Consider the following 10,503-nt stretch of genomic DNA (forward strand, 5'->3'; position numbering starts at 1 on the left):
ACCTGATCCCTTCGACACCTCGTGGTTGCATAGGCTGGTGTGCTTCTTCTATGTGGGCTTTGTTGCTTCTGAGCTTGATGCAGAAGAACATTTAATATGTGATCATTAACCTTTAAACGATCCTGGAATTAAATTGATTTTTTTTAAAAATAGTTATTACACAAACAATTCCAGATATTGGTAAAAGCTTGACATAAGAGTAATGTGATGGAGAATGACTTGGGATGGAAGAAATAGGCAGCGATAGAGTGGGCAGGGAAGTTTTGCCCAAGTGGACAGCATCAGGTGGAAGCAAGAGATGATGTCAACCATGCAAAAAGCAAGGTGAGAAGTGTTTCGTTGAGGCAGCAGGAAGTGCAAAGGTCAAGAGGCAGGACTAAGATTGGCATGTTAAGTTAACCAAGAGAAGACAGAAGAAACTCCGTGAAGTTGAGATATCAAGCAGGAGCCAGATCACACAGGGCACTAAAGGAGATGCCAAGGGAATGAAGCATTTTATCCTTCCTGTGACAAGAAATCACCGGAGAGTTTAAGTGTACAGAGGTACCATCATCTGATTTACTTTGGCCTTTCTGGGGAAAAATGTCACTTGATTCACCTTTGCTAATCACCTTTCTTTTCATCTATTCACATTCACCATGGACACTTGTAGGAGTCCTAGTAGTGCAGTAGTTAGCACAGTGGTTATGCATTAGGCTGCTAACCACAAGGGCAGCAGTTCAAAACTTGCAGCTGCTCCTTGAGAGAAAGACCAGGCTTTCTACTCTTGTAATGAATTACCTGTCTCAGAAGCCAACAGGGGCAATTCTACCCTGTCCTATGGGGTCACTATGAGTCAGCATCGACTCAGTGGCGGTACGTTTTTTTTAATTTTTTTATTATTAACATCTGTAGCAGCCCTGGTGTAGTAGTGGCTAGATGCTGGGCTGCTACCCACAAGGTCAGCAGTTTGAAACCACATGCAGTTCTTGTGGTTACTATGGGCTAGCACTGACTCAGTGGTTCTGGTTTATTGGCCCTTGAGAGTACGTCTGCCCTCTCCACATTTTCAGGTGCATTCCATTTCTTTTCCTGCTCTGCTGATAATAACATCTTTCTGTTAGGGCACTCTGTCTGTTCTTCGATTCTCCCCAACAATTCACTCATCCTCACTCTAGACTCTGTATTAAGACCTTATTTTATTTAGAAGGAGCCCTGGGAGGCACAGTGGTTGAGTGGCTCCCCTTTGATCTGAAAGCCCAGCTGTCCAAGTCCACCAACCACTGTGTGGGAGTAAGATGTGGCAGTGAGCTTCTGTGAAGATTACAGCTGTGGACATCCTTGTGGGAAGAGGGGAGGGCGGTTCTATTCTGCTCTATTGAGTCTCAGTGAGTCAGAATCAACGTATTGGCAATGGGTTTTTTGTCGCAAACTTTAGGCTTGTCACTGAGGATGAGCTGGGCAGACATGGTCCGCTGTCTTTAGGAAACCTAAAGTCTGTCTGGTCATTCAGCTCTAGCAGGAAGCTAAGGTCTCTAACGTAGGCATTGGGATTTGTCTGGGAGATCACAGCAGGCATGTTTTAGCACGTGTGTGGAGGGCTGGTGAGGGAGGGACAGTTATATGGGAGGAATCACTGGCTAGCTGACCTAGGGGAACACTAGTGTGTTGTCTCAGACCCAAATTTCCTCTGACCTTTGACACCCAGAAGGAAGGATGGAAGGAAACAAGAAAAGGATCCAACCCCCTCTCAAATCAGTTACACTCATCTACCATTGCTGTGGTTGTTAGGTGCCATTGAGTCAGTTCTGACCCATAGCAACCCTCTGCACAACAGACAGAAACACTGCCCAGTCCTGGGCCACCCTCACATGCATTCCTGTGCTTGAGCCCATTGTGACAGCCACCGTGTCAATCCATCTCCTTGCGGACCTTCCACTTTTTCACTGCTCCTCCACTTTACCCAGCATGATGTCCTTCTCCAGGGACTGGTCTCTCCCGACAACATGTCCAAAGTACGCAGGATGCAGTGTTGCCACCCTTGCCTCTAGGAAGCATTCTGGCTGTACTTATTCCAAGACTGATTTGTGTGTCCTTTCGGCAGTCCCTGGTGCCTTCAGTTGTCTTTGCCAGCACCCAGATAACAGGACCTCCTTCCAGATTCAAAGAAAAGGCTGCCAGGGCCAGCAGTGGCTACGATCCACCTTCCCCCCTGTCAAGCAGTGAGGACTTCGTAGAGGAAGTGGCACGCTGGTCGGAGCCGGGTCCCACGGGACAAGGCAAGGATTGGGATTTTTGACACAGAGCACAGTGAAAGTTGAGAATGGGACATAGTTGAGGAGAGAGACCACGAGGAAATAGTCTCCACTTTCTTACTGCTGGGACCCCTGGTGGCAGAGTGGGTTGGGCTGCTAACCGCAGATTGGCAGTTCAAAACCACAAACTGATTCTCAAATGACCAGGCTTCCCACTCCCATATTGTGGGGTACCAGCCCCAACAATCGAATGGGTTCAAGGGGTGGTTGTGTAATAGGAGTAAAATTAAAGAGACATCAGACAAGATAAAGTATGCAAGTGCTCACCTACCAGACGGCCGTGATCTTGGCAGCCAGATCCACACAGAGAGAGTGAATATATTTCCAACCAAGGCTTATATACACTTAGGGGGCGTGCAAGCCCCCCTAATTACAGGTAACCACATGCATAACTGGAAGAGGTTGTACAATAAGCATACCTGTGACTAGAAGGCATACAGGTAGCAAGATGGGTGGACTGTAGAGTCAAGATGGCAGCCTAACGTGGGTCCTCCCTGAGTGGGCTTGACCTTAGTCTTTGGGCTCTCCTTCAGGGTAACCATCCAATAGCCTTATCAGAAGGGAGTGGGCCCTACTTAGGGTGGGGTAGACTATAGGGTCTGATTGCTCTAGATGGCTGATAACCTTTAAGCAGTTGACCTCTAAGTGTATAGTTCAGTGCCTGCCTTGGGTTTAGCATCTGTGGTGGGGGTGGGGGGCATCCTGGGGAATAACCTTTGTTTCCCACACCATATAGAATGAACATCTCAGAAACCCACAGGGGCAGTGCCCTTCTGTCCTGGTGAGTTGCTGTGAGTCAGGATCAACTCGCTGGCAGGGAGTTTGGCTTTCCTTGTTCTGTTGTTGAGTCCCCTCAAGTCAGTATCTGGATTTAGAGTTTGGGTGCTAACATCATCCTTTGTATCTAAAGAGGAATATCCACTTTAATAATTCCTTGGCCCAGAATTCCTTTCATCTTTGGCTTGGTTATAGATGTAAATATACAGGGAAATAATGACGTCTCCATATGTCACTGAGAAGGTCAGCACATGTATTGCAGATGGCATCCGTTTGTCTAATATCCTTCAAATGCTTGTGAGATCAGGTGTGATTACAGGCACCGAGGATAGAACAGCAAATAGAAGAGTCCCTGTGTCCAGGGAGTTGGTGAACTTGAGACACGTGAACTTGAGACAAGGCACCAGCACACAACCCTTGTGACCACAGTGAGGACGGTGGGAAGGTAGACGGCACTGAGTGGGAGTAAGCAGTAAGGAGAGGGGGGTTCTTACAGGAGCCACGGGCAGCTTTCCTGTGGAAATGGCTTTGGAACTGAGGAAGTAAAAGCAAAGACCTTGGAACTAGAGGAAGCAAGACAGGGATGGGCAGTTGAGTGGAGGTACAGGTGGCTCCAGTCAGTTCTGGCCCTCTGGGTGGTAGAAAACACCCCTGGGAACGTCCAACGTGGTTAATCTTCATGGGAGCAGAAAGCCTTATGTTTCTCCCATGCCACAGCCGGTGAGTTCGAACTGCTGCCCTTGTGGTTAGCAGCTCCACATGTAACCTCTACGCCATGGGGACTGCGGAAGTCTTTAGGATGCAGAAATCTTAAGCTCGGAATTACAGTGGTGTAACTTTGTTAGAGTGTCTGTTTTACTACATTGCATCAAAGGGGACCACAGTATCTGATTTGTTTAAGGGAAAGGGGCATGGGAATGAATGTCTTTGGTCTCTGAGTTAAAGTATACTAACTAGTTTGTCTGGAAAATGTGAAGCCTCTGTGATGAATCGATGGCTAATTTAGTGATTCCTTCCTATTTTCTTTCAGGTAAAAATTATATTTTAAAAGGATTGTAAGAAAAGTGGGGGAGGAATTTCAAGATCATCTAATCCCAAACCTCCCCAAGGATAGCAGTCCTCTTTGCTGGAAGACCTTCTTGCTCCCTGTTGCCATCCCTCCGGCCCTCTCCCTCTCCTTCATCCTTCCTTCTAAGGGAGGTATGCATTTACTCTATAGGGAGCATATGTAAACAAATCAAGGAGGAAAATAAAAGATTGGAAGCAGGAGGAGGAGGAGGAGTCCTGGCCTACGGCCTGGGTGGACAGGGGCAGGGGTGGGAAGAAGGGGCCTAGGGCCTGGGTGGGCAGGAGAAGGGGCCTAGGGCAGGGGTGGGCAGGAGAAGGGGCCCAGGGCAGGGGTGGGCTGGAGAAGGAGCATGCCAGAGAAAGTCAAGGCAGTCCCTGCTTTTGAGAACTTTGTACTTAATTGGGATGACAAGCTGTATACAGAAAACATTCAACACTTCAAGCACAATCAAAGACAGTGTTCAGAGTCAATAAGGATCATTTGTGCTGCATGTGGATAAAGAAAGCTTCAGGGAGGTGGATCTCCTGAGAGTCCCCAGTGGAATTCACTGTGAGGGAGAACAAGACATGCTTGAAGAGAACTGCTTAATTGAGGCATATTGTGTGCTGTTCACCTAGGGCCCTTGGTGGTTCCGTGGTTAAGTGCTCAGCTGTTAACTAATGGGTTCATGGTTTGAAGCCCCCAGGGCCTCTGGGGAGAAAGCTGTGGCAGTGTGCTTCTATAAAGATTACATACAGCCGCGGAAGCCCTATGGGGCAGTTTTACTCGGTCCTATAGCATAACTAGGAGTTAAAATTAACTCCACAGCAATCGGTTTGGTTTTGGGGGTTTGATGTATCATTCATCGATATAGCCACTGTAGATTGAGCACCTGTGCCCAAGGATAAGTCCAAAGGTATTGCTTTAAAATCATAGAAACCTTTATTGCACAGAAATGTTAAGATGTCAGGCTATCATTTCTTGGCATAACCTCCGTCTACGTCTGCACTTCTGAAGGGGATGCTCCATCTCTTGCCCTTCCCCACAGAACCCTTCCATCTACCGTTACACCACATCCACAAAAAAGTGTGATTGGGCAATCGCAGTAGAGTGGATGGGGTGAGATTTCCCAATGAAACCCTCATAGTGCAGTCATTTGTAGCCCAGAGAATGAGCAGGAGCATTCTTGGAAAAATTAGTCACTGTATTTTCTAATGCAGAATCCATTGTTTTTAACGCTCCTTTGTAACAAGCCCCAAAGATTGTCCTGTGCCCTTGAAGAAAGTCTACTCCTTAGGATTACCCTTTAGGAATCCCAAAAGCCAGTCCCCATAACCTTTAAGCTGACCTCTCTACATTCAATTTAATTGGCCCAGGAGATCTTCTTAGAAGTCTCGGTTTTCCTCCCCAGAAGAATGTACTGCAGAGAACGGCACTGAAGATATAGCATGGGAGGTCTGCTCAGAACACATGGGAGCAGACTAAGAGGGAAGAGGGTGGAGAGAGAGAGAAAGAGCAGCATCCTGGCTCACCAAGCCCTGAAGACAATATTCCTGCTGGGAGCAGTCAATGCACAGAAAGGATCTTAGGGCTGGCCCCATGAGATGAGACATGGCATCCCCTCACTGACCCATTGTGCTACAGGGACAACACTGGAGACACCGTGGGGGAATTGTACCCAGTCTGACCGCCCACACTGGGGCAAAACAAGAAGAGCATGCAGCAGAGTAGCAAGGGGAGAAAAGCAAGGAAGTTCCGAGGAATCCCAAAAGTAGACTTTGGGGTCAGGGCTTGGCACCTCATCAGACTCCATTGGAAAACATTTATAAAGGTCCACAGACAGACCTAGAACTATTTAAAGGCTTTTTTCCCCTCCCCCATGTCTATATAAGATAGGCAGAATAAACAATCCCAAGGAGAAAACAATGGGACTGATGGTTCAGGGGAGACATGGGAGAGGGTGAGGGGGGGAAGGATGGGGGTAGCCAACAAACCCTGGGACAAGGGAACAACAAGTGATCTAAAAACAATGGTGAGAAGGACGTAGAATGGCTGGTGGCTTTTGATCAAGTGCAATGTTGTCAAGAGGAAGTACTGAAATCTGAATGAAGGTTGAAAATGATAGTGGGACAAGAGGAAAGTAAAAGGAAATAGAAGAAAGAACTGGGAAGCAAAGAACATTTATAGAATTAAAAATACAGGCACATAACTATTTAAATATATTTATATGTAACAATAGAGACATAGATCTATGTACATATATTTATATGTTAAGTATCAAAGTAGCAGGTGGACATTGAACCTCTACTCAAATACTCCCTCAATGCAAGAACACTTTCTTCTAATAACACTGGCATTCCCAGCATGAGCACCTTCCCAGCATGATCACTAAAGACAAAATGGGTGCATAGGTAAGTGTGGTAAAGAAAGCTGATGGTGCCTGGCTATTAAAAGATATAATATCTGGGTTTTTTGGGATTTTTAAATATCTGGGGTCTTAAAGGCTTGAAGATAAACCAGCGGCCATCTAGCTGGGAAGCAACAATACCCACATGGAAGAAGCACGCCAGCCTGTGTGATTATGGGGTGTTGACAGGATCAGGTATCAGGCACCAGAAGACCCCAAACAAACAATCATATTGATGCAAACGAGAGGAGGTAGGCAGAATGGAGACCCAAAGCCCATCTGTGGACAACTGTACATCCCCTCACAGAGGGTCACAAGGAAGGGACAAGCCAGCCAGAGTGCAGTGTAATACCTAGGAAACATACAACATTCCTCTAGTTCTTTAACGCATCCTGCCCCCCCTACTGCCATGACCCCAGTTCAAATCTGGCTAGACCAGAGCAGGTATACTGGTATAGATAAGAGTTCTCACCACAGGAATGCAGGACAGATAAACCCCTCAGGAACAATAATGGAAGTAGCATTTCCATGAGGCTAGGGGAAAGGTGGGGGGTGAAAGGGGAAACTAATTGCAACAATTGACATATTACCCCCGCCCCACCACCCTTCACCCAGATTGACAAACAACAGAAGCATGGGTGAAGGGAGGCAGCAGACAATGCAAGATAAGAAAATAATAATTGATAATTTATCAAGGGTTCATGAGGTTGGGAGGGAAGGGGAGAGAGGAAAAAATGAGGAGCTGATATCAAGGGTTCAAGTAGAAAGCAAATATTTTGAAAAGGATGATGGCAACATATGCACAAATGTGCTTGACACAATGGATGTATGGATTGTGATAAGAGCTGTAAGAGCCCCCAATAAAATGATCAAAAAAGAAGCCTCTTCTTTGATTAGACAATATTTTTAAGGCATCTTAGGAAGACGAACACAAGTGCATTTCTGAGATAACTTGTCTGAGGCATCCACGGATCTCAGAGGTCTGTGTAAGCACATTTTGGGGTGGGGGTGGGATAAACCTGTGCACATAAGAACTGGAACCTTAGTAACAATACTTTTTGACTGCCCTCATCTGTGACTTGGCATAATTCAAGAGTGGGTCTTGACACCATGGTTGGGTACTTCAGTCAGGAAGTATTGTGAGGCGGTGCCGACCCCAGCAGTGTTTCCTTCTGTGGTATAGCGGGCATGAGTTAGGAGCAGGGACTGTAACTAATCACATTTCCTCCAAAATAATGTTTTTAAAAATGATTTAAGCCTACAAATGGACTTTGGGTCTCCACTCTGAACTCCCCCCTCATTCACTATGGTAAGATTTTTTTTGTTCTGATGATGCCTTATACCTGATCCCTTCGACACCTTGTGATCGCACAGGCTGGTGTGCTTCTTCCATGTGGGCTTTGTTGCTTCTGAGCTAGATGGCCGCTTGTTTACCCATTAGTAGGCCACTGGAGATCCCCTTGCAGAGGGGTCTTGGGGAGGAGATGAGCCAGTCAGGGTGCAATGTAGCAATGATGAAAAATACAACTTTTCTCTAGTTCCTAAATGCTCCGCCCCCCCCCACCTACCCCCACCCCCGACTATCATGATCCAAATTCTATCTTGCAAGTCTGGCTAGACCAGAGGATGTACACTGGTACAGATAGGAACTGGAAACACAGGGAATCCAGGGCGGATGATCCCTTCAGGACCAGTGGTGTGAGTGGCGATACTGGGAGCATAGAGGGGAGAGTGGGTTGGAAAGGGGGATCCAATTACAAGGATCTACATGTGACCTCCTCCCCAGGGGATGGACAACAGAAAAGTGGGTGAAGGGAGACGTCAGATAGGGCAAGATATGACAAAATAATAATTTATAAATTATTGAGGGCTCATGAGGGTGGGGGAATCAGGGAGGGAGGGGAAAAAATGAGTACCTGATGCCAGGGGCTTAAGTGGAGAGCAAATGTTTTGAGAATGATGAGGGCGATGAATGTACAAATGTGCTTTACACAATTGATGTATGTATGGATTGTGATAAGAGTTTTATGAGTCCCTAATAAAATGATTTTTAAAAATGATTTAAGCCTCCTAATGGCTTTTGTTTGGCAAGTAACACTAATTTTTGCAAGTGAAGAAATAGACTAGTTAAGTAAAACCCTTCAAACTCGAGGAGGAAGAGGAGGGTAATTTGAGATGAAAAGCAAAGAAGGAAAGACACAGTAATTTAGTTTGTAAAATTGATTTATTTACGATTTAGCATGTTTAAATTGTATCTGAAATGTCTAGGTATTTCCCTGGCAAGTGTATTCCATATATATATATTTAATATGGAGGCAAAGGATAGGAAACCCGAGTAAATCTGAATGAATGAGATTTATCACCTTGAACAATTGAACAAAATTGAACAATTGAACAAAACTTTTAATCCCTGAGAAGTAGTCAGAGGGGTTAAAAAGATCATTTCATGCATCCAATCAATCGTAACTTTTAATCCCTGAGAAGTAGTCAGAGGGTTAAAAAGAGTATCTCGTGCATGATTTTAAGAAGAATTAAAGAATAAACCTCCCACAGAGGGCAATATGAGGAGTCCTGTTTCACAAATTCACCGTGACATGCACCAGTGTGTGCCTGTGCTTTAAAGTGGGTACAAACTCTGCCAGGGAGTCATTGCTGACACATAGCGACCCCCTGGTGGGTTTCCTAGACTGTAACTGTTAATGAGATTAGAACACCAAGTAGCCCAACGCGTAACCACTACACCATGGCTCCTTAATGTCCCTGGGTACACCTAAACCGAGTCAAATCCTCAATTTCTGCTGTTTGCTTCTTCCAAGTATCTTGTTTTTTGAGAACATTCTGGAAATGGATACATAATGCATTCAAATGATCGAAATCCTTCTCCGTTCTTTGGATGAGTGTGAGGTATGCTTGCAGACTTTCCAGCACTGTCTGAAAACCTGAATTCTCTAATTGCAACCTGAGCCCCAAAGTCCCGTGCAATAAGCCACTTCAGTATCCTCATACATCAAACGAGGGGATGAATAAGCCGGTTGATGTCCACCAGACAGTAAGATCTGGGAGGAGCTTGCTGTCTCGGTTGGCATCAGCTCCAAAGCATAGGCTGCATTTATAACATGCGCTGTGGGTGCTCCCACCACCCAAGTCCACTCTCACCCAGCGCATTTCAACTCAGAGAGGCCCGAGCGGGCAGAACCGAAGCACACCGGAGAGTTTCCAAAGCTGCAGAGCTCAACAGAGCAGACAGCCTCAGCTATCTCCGCAGGAGCTGCTGTTGGGTTTGAACTGCTGAGTTTGCGGTGCACGGCCCAATGCTAGCTCACCGATCCCATCACGGTTCCATTTGTTCGCCTAGTACAGGGAACAGTTAATACTCTCAAAAACCACTAGCTTTCTTTAGAGAAGCAAATATTGAGCCTTTAATTTGCACACTAAACAACCCTGAAATGAATGCAAGTGAATGACAATTATACCTCCTTTCTCCCTGTATGCCCAACTAGGTTTGCCTTGTCTGAATTGCTGCAGTTCATGAAGAAAGACCATTGAAAAGCAAAGGTAACCAAATAAAACACAAACAATCCCAAGACTACATTAACATGCACCTTTCTGGCATGTCTACGTTCTGCTGTGTGCCTGTTCCTCGGTCTATCATCTAATCCATCTACATAGCGTGCAGATAATGAAGGGAGACGACTGCAAAGGGAAGGCAAATAAACCACGCACGCCAGTTAAATGCCACAGTCCGATATTGGCAACACAGAAGCAGTCACTTTGCAAATTGCACAGGTTAACTGTCACGAAAGACAGCTGCTCATTGCTGAATGGCCCAAAGGAAAATGCCCTGCCATCACTCTGCTAGAGCAAGGAACAAAACCACACATGCTTTTCATACCTGTCTTTTGGGGGCTTTTTTCCCCAAACAGAAAACACTCAAAACCAAATTCTCCCTCTAACAAACCCCCCACTCAAAACTAAAT

The sequence above is a fragment of the Echinops telfairi genome, unplaced genomic scaffold (assembly GCF_000313985.2).
Source record: "Echinops telfairi isolate 266 unplaced genomic scaffold, ASM31398v2 ScPeMD7_2;HRSCAF=8, whole genome shotgun sequence".
NCBI classification, from domain to species: Eukaryota; Metazoa; Chordata; class Mammalia; order Afrosoricida; family Tenrecidae; genus Echinops; species Echinops telfairi.